This window comes from Schistocerca americana, chromosome 11 (assembly GCF_021461395.2).
Source record: "Schistocerca americana isolate TAMUIC-IGC-003095 chromosome 11, iqSchAmer2.1, whole genome shotgun sequence".
NCBI lineage: Eukaryota > Metazoa > Arthropoda > Insecta > Orthoptera > Acrididae > Schistocerca > Schistocerca americana.
In genome coordinates, this window is record NC_060129.1 from 139826745 (window position 1) to 139841736 (window position 14992).

The 14992-nt window shown below is 40.4% G+C and overlaps 1 protein-coding gene across 1 annotated transcript in view; it reads left to right on the forward strand.

Annotated features, from left to right (window-relative positions):
* The window catches only part of LOC124553607 (L-galactose dehydrogenase-like), an 83099-nt gene continuing 68107 nt past the window's right edge, over positions 1-14992 (forward strand). The window contains exons 1-2 of the mRNA XM_047127463.1: positions 1-629; positions 12323-12486. The gene's annotated coding sequence lies outside the window, so the exon portion shown is untranslated. The remainder of the gene's footprint in view (positions 630-12322; positions 12487-14992) is intronic.

The following is a 14992-nucleotide window of genomic DNA, read 5'->3' on the forward strand; positions in this document are numbered from 1 at the left end:
ATACTAGATAGGCTTGTTTGCTTTCTGGACGGTGGTGGTGTTCGGTACTCTAACGTTACTAATTTGAAAAAGGGGTTAAGTAGGTGGCAGTGCTCTGAATCACCGTTTCGTTAAAAGTTTACGTATCTGGGAATGGTATACTTGGAGGTGAAACTGTTCGTTTTGAGGGAGATACAGCCTCATGAGGAGTTCTTCTGGTCATTGAGGAAGAAGTTCGTCGAGAACGTAAAAAACAAAATAAAACACCTGCAGGAAGCCTTTTCATTAACTTACACACCCCGTGCTTTGTTTTGTAAGAAAGGATGGATCGGAAGATCATCGTTTACGAAAGTTTAGTAATATTGAGACAAAAATAAACCCTGTTCCCTTTTCCCACTCGATGTACTTACCTGTTGTTTATTTTTAAAGTATTTCAATAAGTGTGTAGTAGTTGAATCTAGAGCACTGTAATTATTTTGAATGCTGCAAGTAGGTTTCACTTTTCATATACATCGTTGTTTGTTGGTGGAATGATTATACGATTTTTAAATTTACATCGGGTGTATTTTTAATCTTGCGGTCTGGCGTTATGTACCTTCTTGATCTATAACAACTTGTTCTGCAAGGAAAAACAACAACACATTTCAAAGGTGGGTAAACACATAATTATTAATGCTTCTTATCAGTTGAGTGGATAGATTATAGCATGTTGTATTTAACCTTAATAGTAACAGAAATTTATCTACGAAGTTCTACCGTACTCTCATGAAAAGTAAATAAACAAGCAGGAAAGCCTGACTTCAAATTTTTCGACAGATGACATGTATTTAGATCAATACTCTTGCTCAAAATGACCACTATCCAAAATCTTCATATATCTCTATCTGTCCTTAAAATTTCAAATCTTGAAATAATGCCCTTATGATTTCTTTCAATTTTCTCTGCACATATTTGATATGCTGTATGTCTTTCCCCTGTATGCATTGCATTTTCTGCAGAACATCGATATCCTGGAAACGAAGTATATCTGAAACAACAGAATATGCGAGAAAGAGATTTCTCCTTGTGCTTTACTATTGATGTAAGCATTATGCCTCAAATTGCAGTTGACATCATTTTTACATTATGAAACTAGGATAAGGAAGCAAATACTGGTAACAGAGATTAGTGGGAATAGAAAGTGATGCTCTATGTGTGAAGTTCCTGCGTATCCAGATGATAATACACTGATGAGGCCCCAGCATGTTGTTCAAAAAGCTCAGTTCTCCCTGCTTTGCACTCAGCAATCTCTCTCACTGCGTTGACCTGCGGGCAAGTTTGGCAGCATGCTGTGCCTTGCAGTTAAGGTGAAAATATGTTTGCTCTACATAAGCATGCAACGAGAGTATTGTGTAAAGATGTTGATGAAATATCTTGCAGAAGACTGATCAGGGACATACGAATGTTACATATTTATGTAGATAACCCGGCTAAAGTTTACAATGGGTCCCCCAGACACAGATGTTGGCAACACCTATGCGCGTTTGATTTAGAGGAAATGTTTTCTTACTTTCGACAGTAAAAACTGATTGCTTATCTTCACCCATCCACCTCCCTAGTACCATGCTTTACTTAAAAAAACATAAATAAATAAATAAAATTTAACATTGATTCACAGTTCAGCTGTTCAACTATCTTAGATTTCCCCAACAGCTCTTTGTAAAGTTTTACTGATAACCCTAATGGTATTTTTTATTAATAAAAAGATTTAATTCTGGCTGAACTTGGAATTTGCAGTTACAATATTAGAAGTAGAATTAATTTCCATTAGACTGTGCTTCTGTGTCTAGGTTTGAGAATATATAGTTTTATACTTGGGCAAAAAATTTTGTAACAGGTTATGATCTGACATTGGGCAGACAGTTGAAAATCCCCTAATACATAAAAAAAAGTATCTCATAAGCCACTGCATCTTAAATTTATAAGAATACTATAACTGAGGAATGTAGATTCAAGAATACTTTCATTTTTGTATTAGAGTTCAACACGTAGCAAATTCCTTGAAAAAGTAATTCTAGACCAAATGGAATCTTTCTTCTGTACATACAACCTACTAAAGAACTCTGAAAAGGGTGATCCACAAGCAACAGTAGTAATTATTGTTTTTTTAATATACTGCGAAATGGACTAGATAAAAGAAAAAAAGTCATTGGAATTTTTCTAAATTTGTCTAAGGCCTTTGGTTCTGTGACCACAGTATTAGCGCTAAATTTCCTAAGACAAAGTACTAAACTGTGTTGCAAGACAGAAATATCTCATAATGAATAAACTAACACTGAACAAGGAAAAGACTGTTGTAATGATGTTCATGTTAAATTATAACCAATCTCATACTGAATCACTGTCTACGTTTGAAACATTCAATAATCTTGAATGAGATTTTCACTCTGCGGCGGAGTGTGCACTGATATGAACCTTTCTGGCAAATTAAAACTGTGTGCCGGACCGAGACTCGAACTTGGGAGCTTTGCCTTTCACGGGCAAGTGCTCTACCAACTGAGCTACCTAAGCACGACTCACGCCCCGTCCTCACAGATTTACTTCTGCCAGTATCTCGTCTCCTACCTTCCAAACTTTACGGAAGCTCTCCTGCGAACCTTGCAGAACTAGCACTCCTGAAAGAAAGGATATTGCGGAGACATGGCTTAGTCACAGCCTGGGGGATGTTTCCAGAATGAGATTTTCACTCTGCAGCAGAGTGTGCGCTGATATGAAACTTCCTGGCAGATTAAAACTGTGTGCCGGACCGAGACTCGAACTTGGGAGCTTTGCCTTTCACGGGCAAGTGCTCTACCAACTGAGCTACCTAAGCACGACTCACGCCCCGTCCTCACAGATTTACTTCTGCCAGTATCTCGTCTCCTACCTTCCAAACTTTACGGAAGCTCTCCTGCGAACCTTGCAGAACTAGCACTCCTGAAAGAAAGGATATTGCGGAGACATGGCTTAGTCACAGCCTGGGGGATGTTTCCAGAATGAGATTTTCACTCTGCAGCAGAGTGTGCGCTGATATGAAACTTCCTGGCAGATTAAAACTGTGTGCCGGGCCGAGACTCGAACTTGGGACCTTTGCCTTTTGCAGGCAACTGCTCTACCAACTGAGCTACCCAAGCACGACTCATGCCCCATCCTCAAGATTTACTTCTTCCAGTATCTCGTCTCCTACATTCCAAACTTTATAGAAGCTCTTCTGCGAACCTTGCAGAACTACCACTCCTTTCTTTCAGGAGTATATCTGCTGGACTATTATGCTGTGAAAGAGAAATGATAAACTAATCATGATGAATAGATAATGTAATTGTATAACAACAAAAACAATCAATTATTGACAAAAATCAAACAATGGAAAATCCAGGATGGAATGTAACAATATTCTGAGAAGAAAAGTTCCTACTTACCAAATAGCAGAGATGCTGAGTCGCAGATAGGCACAACAAAAAGATTTTCACACTTAAAGCTTTCGGCCAGTGCCCTTTGTCAACAAAAACAACAACAACAACACACACACACACACACACACACATACGACTTCAGTCTCAGGTAACACACACGTAAGACAGTTCGGAGCCAGTGGCTCCTTCTTCAGGCAGAAGAGTTGAAGGGGAAGGAAGAAGGGTGAGGGAAAATGATTGGAGAGGTCTAGGAAAAGGGGTAGATTTTGGAAAAGTCACCCAGAAGCATGGGTCAGGGGAGACATACAGTACAGGATGAGAAGGGAAGAGGATTTTCAGAATTCAAGAGAGAGCAGTTGACATTATTACTAACATACTATTATTACTAACGTATCCCTTCTCGTCCCGTATGGTAAGTCTCCCCTGAATCACAGTTCTGGGTGACTTTCCCAAAATCTTCCCCTTTTCCTAGACCACCTCCAGTCTTTTTTCCTTCATCCTTCTTCCTCCTGCCTGAAGGAGGAGCCACTGGCTCCGAAACCAATTATAACTGTCTTGTGTGTGTGTGTGTGTGTGTGTGTGTGTGTGTGTGTGTGTGTGTGTGTGTGTCAATTGGCGACAGGAGAATGTACATATAAAAGGTATTACAATTTGCAAGCTACTGAAGCCAGGCACTCCTTCTTTTGGCAGAACGGTTGAAGGGCAAGGCCACCAGGTTCCACCATGACAGTTCTAGAATCATTCAAAGGGAGTCTACACTTTGTATCGCAGAAGTACCCGGATCGTGCTATATCAGTCGGAGGCGACTTCAACGTACCTAGTATAGACTGGGATGTCTATGGATTCATTACAGGTGGTACAGACAAGCCGTTGTGTGAATTACTTTTGAACACATTATCCGAAAACTGCCTTGAGCAGCTAAATCGGCAGCCAACACGTAATGGAAATATTTTAGATCTGGTAGCCACGAACAGACCAGACCTCATCGACGGTGTCAATGTTGAGACAGGGATTAGTGATCATGATGTTGTCATTATGACTATGGTTACGAAAGTTGAAAAGTCAGTCAAGAAGGCTAGGAGAGTATTCTTACTAGAAAGAGCAGATAAGCAGTTGTTAGCATCCCACTTAGTAAATGAATCGACTTCATTTACTTCTGGTACGATGGACGTGGAAGAATTATGAGCAAGTTTTAAACACATTGTAAATCACGCATTGGAGAAGTATGTGCCAAAAAAGTGGGTTACGGATGGAAAAGACCCACCGTGGTTTAACAGTGCAATTCGGAGAATGCTCAGGAAGCAAAGACTGTTGCACTCGCGTTACAAGAAAGATCGGGAGAATGAGGACAGGCAAAAGTTAGTAGAGGTTTGTGCTGCTGTAAAAAAAGTGATGCACGAAGCATACAACCACTACCACCGTCATACCTTAGCAAAATATCTTGCTGAAAACCCAAGGGAATTCTGGTCTTACGTAAAATCGGTAAGCGGGTCAAAGGCTTCCATCCAGTCACTCACTGATCAGTCTGGCCTGGCAATGGAAGACAGCAAAACGAAAGCTGAAATTTTAAATTTAGCATTTGAGAAATCTTTCACATAGGAGGATCCTACAAACATACCGCCGTTTGAGTCTTTTACAGATTCCCATATGGAGGACATAGTGATAGACATCCCTGGGGTTGTGAAGCACCTGAATGGGTTGAAAATAAATAAATTGCCAGGTCCTGATGGGATTCGAATTTGGTTTTACAGAGAGTACTCTACTGCATTGGCTCCTTACTTAGCTTGCATTTATCACGAATCTCTTGCCCAATGTAAAGTCCCGAGTGACTGGAAAAAAGCGCAGGGGACGCCTGTATATAAGAAGGGTAGAAGGATGGATCCTCAAAATTACAGACCAATATCCTTAACATCAGTTTGTTTCAGGATTCTCGAACATATTCTCAGTTCGAATATAACGAATTTCCTTGAGACAGAGAAGTTGCTGTCCATGCATCAGCACAGCTTTAGAAAGCATCGCTCCTGCAAAATGCAACTCGCCCTTTTTTCAAATGATATCTTGTGAACTGTGGATGAAGGGTATCAGACGGATGCCATATTCCTTGACTTCCGGAAAGTGTTTGACCCAGTGCCCCACTGCAGACTCCTAACTAAGGTACGGGCATACGGGATTGGTTCCCAAATATGTGAGTGGCTCGAAGACTTCTTAAGTAATAGAACCCAGTACGTTGTCCTCAATGGTGAGTGTTCATCGGAGGTGAGAGTATCATCTGGAGTGGCCCAGGGAAGTGTGGTTGGTCCGTTGTTGTTTTCTATCTACATAAATGATCTTTTGGATAGGGTGGATAGCAATGTGCGGCTGTTTGCTGATGATGCTGTGTTGTACGGGAAGGTGTCGTCATTGAGTGACTGTAGGAGGATACAAGATGACTTGGACACGATATGTGATTGGTGCAAAGAATGGCAGCTAACTCTAAATATAGATAAATGTAAATTAATGCAGATGAATAGGAAAAAGAATCCCGTAATGTTTGAATACTTCATTAGTAGTGTAGCGCTTGACACAGTCACGTCAATTAAATATTTGGGCGCAACATTGCAGAGCGATATGAAGTGGGATAAAAGTGTATTGGCAGTTGTGGGGAAGGCGGATAGTCGTCTTCGGTTCATTGGTAGAATTTTGGGAAGATGTGGTTCATCAGTAAAGGAGACTGCTTATAAAACACTAATACAACCTATTCTTGAGTACTGCTCGAGCATTTAGGATCCCTATCAGGTCAGATTGAGGGAGGGCATAGAAGCAATTCAGAGGCGGGCTGCTAGATTTGTTACTGGTATGTTTGATCATCACGCGAGTCCTACGGAAATGCTTCAGGAACTCTGGTGGGAGTTTGTGGAGGAAAGGGGGCGCTCTTTTTGTGAATCGTTACTGAGGAAATTTAGAGAACCAGCATTTGAGGCTGACTGCAGTACAATTTTACTGCTGCCAACTTATATTTCGTGGAAAGACCACAAAAATAAGAAAGATTAGGGCTCATACAGAGGCATAAACAGGGAGAGAAGATGCCAGTTGTGGTACGAGGTACCTTCCGCCACGCACCGTATGGTGGATTGCGGAGTATGTATGTAGATGTAGATGTAGAGAGGTGAAGAAAAAGGACTGCCGAGGTTTAGGAAAAATGGTGGAGTTTGGAAAAGTCACCCAGGACCCCAGGTCAGGGGGTAACTTACTGGACAAGATGAGAAGGGTAGACTGATTGTTGGGGACTGCATTGGACATGATTTGAAAACCTGAGAGCTTAAAAATGGAAGTGAAGGTAACATGCAAGACATAGAATACTACCTAAATATCGTACAAGAGTTAATAAGAGTGAAAAGCTAAATGAATGCAGTGTACGTGAAAGAAGTCAGAGAGGGACTGTGAGAAATAGACAGATCAGAAACAAAAGGTGTAGAAAACTCAAAGGGAGTGAAGAAAGGAACAGTTACTGTGAATAAATGCTGGGACTGAAGAAATTAATGTAACATAAAGGCAGGTGGGTGGTGAGAGTCAAGGACATGTAGCGCCAGTTTCCACCTGCAGAATTCTTAGAAACTGGCTGGCGGAAAAATCCAAATGGCTCATGGTGAAACTGACACCGAGATCACAACTGTCATGTGGTAGGACATGGTCTGTATACACCCTCTGCCTATACCCATTCATCCTAACTGATAACTTCCTGTAGTCAAGCTAATGTAAAAGACCGAACAGTGTTTTCTTAACTGTTGGTACATGATGTGTGTCGTTTCACATGTGGGTCTCCCTTTGATAGTATATGTTTTGACAGTTACAGGGCTGGTATACAGGTGGTGGTATGAGGATGCATAGGCAAGTGGGGGCGGGGTCACAGGGGTGGGAGACGTAGGGTAAGGAGAGGGGTGCAGAAGGAGCATATGGTCTGACAAGGAGATTGGTAAGGTGACGAAAAGTTATTATAGGTGTGGTGGGCAAAGTCTCGGAAAGAATGAACCTCATTTCAGGGCACAATTCTCGGAGGTCGTAGACTTGTCGAAGTAGCTGATTAATACATTCAAGACCGTGGACTAACTTGTTTATCGGAGGGATCAGCAGCAGGTACCAGCAGTGGATGTGATGGTCTGGGAAAATGTGATGGTATGGGAAATCTGCTTTTGAACTAGGCTGGTGGTGTAATTATGTCCACTGGAGGCTGAGGAGAGAATGGAGGTGTATTGGTGTAAAGTGTCTGAGTCTGAACAAATACAGTGCCTCAGATGCATGGGAGGGAACATTTGACATAGAAAGGATGGGACCTGTCAAAATGTTAGTGGGCATAATGTGAACAGAAGTGTGACTGACCTTTGTTGAGGATGAGATCAACTGCGAGGTAACTGGTCATGTGAAATTTAATTGGGAGAAGTATTTAGAAACTGTATTTAGAGATTCCTTTTCCTTCACCCCTCTTCGTCCCCTCCTGCCAGGAAAAGGAGGCACTGACTCTGAAAGCTTGCAGATTTTCTTAATGTTCATATGTGTGTGTTCTCCTGCTGTGATTTAGTGAATAATAAAAGAACACTGATTATGGTCCACATGAAGCTGGAAGACAGTTTATAATAAGTAGCCAATTAATGTAAAGCTACTCCAGATAAATGTCTTTAAGGCAAACCGAAACAGTTGTTAATTGAAAGATGTTTATACTTATTCAAAGATTTCTGTGCTCCATTATTGACAATTGTACTTTAGTATACTGCAGTACATAAATGGTGGTAAATGTTTATATAACAGTATAAAAAGTGCTATTGTATACAGTATATTCATGTACATGGCGTGATTTGTAAAAATACTAAAAAATGACAATTTCCAAAACTATCAAGTTACTATGAACAAATAAAGATTATTAAGGGAGGAGCAGCAGTGCTTTTTCAAAGTAATCTAGAGGTAATTATCATAATTTTTTATAGTTTTAGTGGATCTGTGCTAGTCATAGTCTGTTGTCAGAATTACTTCACAGAAGTAGTTAGCACTGGTTGCTTCTGTCTACTAATGTATAATTTCACTAATTTGAAACCTCTGAAGGTCCTCCTCCTTGATGATGTTTACACAAACAGTATGGATTGGCTTCAGAACAGACAGTAATCATAGTGTTACACAAGTTTCTACAATCAATAATTACTTGTATAGTCGCAATCCAAAGAGATGCTATGAAATTCACCTAGAGGCTAGCATACATGGGGCAACATAAATAATAAACAATAAATATATTATGACAACTTAAAGTCAATCTCTCTCTCTCTCTCTCTCTCTCTCTCTCTCTCTCTCTCTCTCTCTCTCTCTCTCTCTCTCTCTCTAATGACAGATAAAATAAAAAAAATTAAATAAACTGCCAAGTCTCTCCAGGCAGATGGAGTTACCATAACAGAAAATCTTGCCCCCTTCCATCTTCTAACAAAAAGTATCACTTCCTCCGCTCTGTAAATTAACTACAGTACCCTTCCGCACTTTACCTTTTGATGCAAAGATTGTATCTGTCCGCTATCTGCCATTCCAAGTAGCGCTTGCAATGTCTTCCTCAATGCTGTTTTTGAACTCACTCTCTTCATGGTCCGCACTTGTCACCCACACTACTGCTGCTCATCGGACTAACTACATCTGCCCGCACTCCCCAGTGCTGTCAAAACACTTTTTGACTTCTTATTCTCTTAACTGGTTGTCTCTGCAGCTCCAATTAGCTACTCTGTTCGCAAGCCACCTCCTGCTGCTATGCTAGGTTCTCCCATGTGAATTTCCAATATATCAGTCAGCCAGAGACAACAGATATCACTTTAGAAAAATGGAGCTACATTTTTGCCAGTATAAAACACACACGATTGATGTTCTTGGAGCCACTATTGTTCCACAATTACTCAGGCATCACAAAGCCTTCGTAGTAAGCATTACTTTGTGCAGGTAAACTTTACTGTTTGCTCTTGTACCTGATTACGTAGGCAAGCCTCCCTTCGGATTTTATTATAGTATTTTACTGCAAAATACACACCTCTTTCAGTGGGTACCATTACTCTCCCTATGACAAAGTGCATCTGCTATGTGTTGCAAGTTCACCCCATTGGGCAGGTAAGGAGGCAGCGTACTAAACCCTTGTTGGACCAGTATTTCAACACTTGAGTATTGCTCACCAGCCTGAGATCTGTACCAGATAGGATTGGTAGAGGAAATACAAAAGATCCAAAGAAGAATAGTATTTTTCTCCCAGGTTCATTTAATAAGTACACTAGTGTCAGAGAGATACTCATCTAACTCCAATAGTAGACACTAAAAGAGAGGTGTTGTGCTTCGCACTGTAGTTTACTGCTAAAACTCCGAAGGTGTGTTTTACGCCGGCCGCTGTGGCAGAGAGTTTCTAGGCGCTCCAGTCCGGAACCGTGCTGCTGCTACGGTTGCAGGTTCAAATCCTGCCTCAGGCATGGATGTGTGTGACGTCCTTAGGTTAGTTAGGTTTAAGTAGTTCCAAGTCTATGGGACTGATGACCTCAGATGTTAAGTCCCTTAGTGCTTAGAGCCATTTGAATTTGTATGTTTTCCTATGAGAGTCAACCAATATATCACATCCTTCTATGTACATCTCGCTAAAAGAAAAGGGTTAAGTTTCAATGGAACACAAAGGACTCTCCACTACATACTATGATGTGGCTTGCAGAGTATGGATTTAGATGTAAGAATTCTTCCATCACTAACAGTTTTATTCTAAACATGCCTCTGTCAATTGTTCATTATCATCTTTTGTTTTTTCTATGAATCTTTATTGACCCTTTGAATCCAGCTTGTAGACAACTTCTTTTGTCAAAGATACTTGAGTACCTGTTTGGTTAATGTGTTGTCATAAATTCCATGTAAATGGCCAGATATGACACTCCTCTTTCATATTTTACTTCCTGATACACTATGTGATCAAAAGCATATCAGTGACTTCAGCGGTCATTAGACATTGTGAGAGAGCAGAATGGGACACTCTGCGGAACTCACAGACTTTGAACGTGGTCAGGTGATTGGGTGTCACTTGTGTCATGCGTCTGTACACGAGATTTCCACACTCCTAAACATCCCTAGGTCCACTGTTTCCAATGTGATAGTGAAGTGGAAATGTGAAGGGACACATGCAGCACAAAAGCGTACAACTCGACCTCGTCTGTTGACTGACAGAGACGGCCAACAGTTGAAGAGGCTCGTAATGTCTAATAGGCAGACATCAATCCAGACCGTCACACAGAAATTCCAAACTGCATCAGGATCCAGTGCAAGTACTATGACAATTAGGCGGGAGGTGAGAAAACTTGGATTTCATGGTCGTGCGGCTGCTCATAAGCCACACATCATGCTGGTAAATGCCAAACGATGCCTTGCTTGGTGTAAGAAGTGTAAACACTGGACAATTGAACAGTGGAAAAACATTGTGTGAAGTGACGAATCACAGTACACAATGTGGTGATCTGGTGGCAGGGTGTGGGATTGTGAATGGCCGGTGAATGTCATCTGCCAGCCTGTGTAGCGTCAACAGTAAAATTCAGAGGCGGTGGTTTTATGGTGTGGTTGTGTTTTTCATTGAAGGGCACTTGCACCCCTTGTTGTTTTGTGTGGCACTATCAGAGCACAGGCTTGATGTTATAAGCACCTTGCTTCCAACTATTGAAGTGCAATTTGGGGATTGTGAATGCCTCTTTCAACACGATCGAGCACCTGTTCATAATGCATGGCCTGTGGTGAAGTGGTTGCATGGTGATAACACCCCTGTAGTGGACTGGCCTGCACAGAGTCCTGACCTGAATCTAGAACACCTTTGGGATGTTTTGGAATGCCGAGTTCGTGCCAGGCATCACCAACCGACATCGATACCTCTCCTCAGTGAAGTCTTAAGGATGGGCCAACGCCATATTGAATTCCAGTATTACTGACGGAGGGCACCAGCAACTTGTAAGTCATTTTCAGCCAGGTGTCCGGATACTTTTGATCACGTAATGTACATTCCAACATCGTGTCTTCATTTCCAGGAGCCAGTTTTGTGTAGTGAATCCAGTATTTTCCTTACAATTCTTCTCTCCACTGTTTCTAGATTTATCGAACTTGTAATTCAGTATCAGGCAGTAACTGGAATATAGCCGCTGTGGTTTCAACAGTGTATTGTCATGCTTTACTTAATCTTATTAAATAAGCATTCCTCACCATATTGTCTTGTGGAGCATTCCTCTCTAGAAAAATTTTTGAAACCAATTCTTTAATTATTTTTCCCAAATATGTGATTTCTTTTTCCTTTCTTAATTTGATCAATGTTTGTTAGTAAACATTTTGCAGACAGTGTACATGCAACTCTGTGCTTTCTCCCCAGTCATTACTGTATTATTACTCAGCACATATATTTATTATTCATTTAATCCATTTGACATGATTCATGGTTGAATAGTAATGTCACCATGTCATTGTGGAATAAGAAAATAATTTTAGATAAAATTATGGTAAAACCCTTTTAATTGTGGCTGGTTTCAGACATATATGTTAATCTTCAGAAATTACAGTTACAAAAAGAGAAAAGAAATCATTACATTACCTGTTAATGGAATTAACAAAAAATTTCTAAAAAGTGGTGTTTTAAGGTAGACATTTTCACTATTTTCTCTATTGTTCCTGAAGATAGACAATGTATGGCACAAACCACTCACAACTGAAAATATGTTGTTACTGTTGGCTCTAAAACAAATGAAAAGGGTGGTTAGTATACATACACATGCATAAGGTGCAAATAAATAACTTTGTAAATTAGTAAGTCTGTATCACTGTGATCTCCTAAAAGCAGTGTGCAGATAGGATGTGCACATGATGTGAGATATACCATGATTTGTTTCCCATGATGAATTTTTCTATTTCAGGCAATATATCTGCAGGTTCCCTTGGACATAATAGAGAAAATGAAAATCAGTTTTGACTCTGATACTGGAAGAAGCCAGACAGGAAGCTGCCCTGTGGTCACTGCTAATTGAATCAGCCGGTTGCAAATACAGCAGCAAAATGGCATTTCTGCAATGGATATATTGTGAGTAGATAACCGTTCATAAAATATATTGTAATTTGAGGCGTACAAACCTCTGTTCAGAAAGTAATGAGATGAAACTGAAAGAGAAAATGACAACGTACAACCATAGTCTGAAAGTCACCTTGTGGTGTGTAGTGAACGGTATCTCTGGTACCACTCTTAATTCCACCATTCCCTGTTCCATTCGCAGATCGTTCATGGGAAGGACAACTGTTGAGCTCCAATTTTCTTGGTTGTCGTTCTGGAAGGTTTATCTTGAAATTTTCAATCTCAGAATTTTAACAGCAAACCTTTCTGGCATCTGCCACTGGGGTTTGAAAAGCATCAGTGTAATACTTCACTGTCTAATAAATGAACCTCTGACAAAACATGCTGCCCTGCTTTGAAAATTCTCTACTTTTCCTTTGATATTATCTATGTAGGATCCCAAACTGACGGGCAGTATTCAAGAATCACACAAATAAAAGTTCTGTAACCTCATCTTTGCAGATGAATTATGATTTTTAAGAATTCTTGCAGTAAATTCCAATCTGGCATCCACTTTGTTGTTGTTGCTGTATGTTTGTTTAGAGTGCTCAGCATCATGGTCATTGGTGCCCTTACAATCACCACATGAGACGAGTAGGGTTAAAACATATAAAATAGAGATGTGCTAAAGAGTTACATAAGATCAGACTTGCTCTCATGCACTCATCATCACATTAGCACACACGGTCGCTGCTAACAGTACAAAACTGAAAACCAGTACATAAGGACCATTACAGTATATTTACTAAACCAGAAATACCATGGAGAAGCAAGTCAAGAACAAATGGTCACCAATTAATTAATAAATTGATATTCAAACTTTTTGATTGTTACATTTTTTTGGACATCTTTTGTCAATTGTGTAATCAAAAAGGGATAGTTTGTTCTGTTCACTCATGTTTACCTACCTTCCAATTAAAATATTTGTGGATAGACTTTTATTTAAATTAATTGAGCACTTCAAACATTCATCGTCTTAAGTTTAGTCTTCCGATTTCACACATCCTGAAAGCCATAGATCAAGGTTATCAGGCGGATTCAGTAGTTCTTGACTTTCGAAAAGCATTTGACTCGGTACCACCTGTACATTTAAATTGAATACAGTTATCTGTAATGAAGTTCTGTCTGAAGAAAGCTGCACAAATATTCAGTCAGATCTTGACAAAATATCAAAATGGTGCAAAGTTTGGCAACTAGCATTAAATGCTCAGAAACATAAAATTGTGCACTTAAAAAAGTTCAGAAATGTAACATCCTGTGACTACAACGGAAATGATTGTGATCAGTCAACTCAGCTGGGTGTAATGATTTCTAGAAATATGAAATGGAACAGTCGCATAGGCCCAGCCATGGATAAAGCAGATGGCAGACTGGAGCTCATTGGAAATACTGTCAGTCTGGAAGCGAGATTGCTTACAAAACCTTCTTGTAACCCACCCCAGAATATTGCTCAGATGTGTACAGCCCATATCACAAAGCATTAAGAAGGGATATTGAATGTTTATGAAGGAGGACAGCATGAACAGTCACACGTTTGTTTGATCCATACGAGAGCATTGTGGAAATGCTGAGAGAACTGTACTGGCAAATGCTTCTAGATAGATGCAAACTGTCCAGTGAAAACATGCTTGTAAGGGAAGACCACAGTGTGGGGATCATGGATTTACTTGGAACTTCCTACACTTCCAGTAGTCCTTTAGACTGCATAAAATGCTAGTAGTAAGGGTTACTATTTATGCAGTTCGAGAAAATAACTCTAGAAGTTTTACGCATTGACGGTGCGTCTGTGCATCTGTATGATTCGATCCCTAAGTGTAAGGTGTATATAAGCAGACTGAAGTGACAGTTGAAAATTGTACCGAGACCGGTATTCGAACCCGAGTCTCCTGCTCGCTAGGCAGATGTGCTAACCACTACGCCATGCTGGCACAGTGACTTTGCACAACTACACAGACTTCCCTAGCACGTGTCCCTCCTATAGCTGAATTGGCGTAAGTTGAACGCTGACAGTTCCAGTGGGCTGGATGTGGCAGCTACCTACCGCAACCGACAACATACCGCAATTTTGTAAATGTCTCAATGTTGTTACAGCTTTGTAGGCGGCTACTGGTTCACCTGCAGCCAATAGCATTTCGTAGTTGGAAGCTGGAAACAGTGCTGTGAGCTGTCAGGGATCTTCTGACACCACCTCAACTGTTATTCACTTCTCAGTAGGCTGTAGCATGTAGATGTAGATTTTGTCTTTGGTTACCTTTTGTGTAGGGCCTTGGCTTCACTTAAATCTGTGATGAAAAATTCTATTCACTTTGATATTAACTTTCTTATGTAGCTAAACAGAGGAAAGGAATACAGTAGAAGGTGAATGGGTAGCTTTGAGAGATGAAACGGAGAAGGCAGCAGAGGATCAAATAGACAAAAATGCAGCAACTAGTAGAAATTCTTGGATGACATGGGAGATACTGAATTTAATTGATGAAAG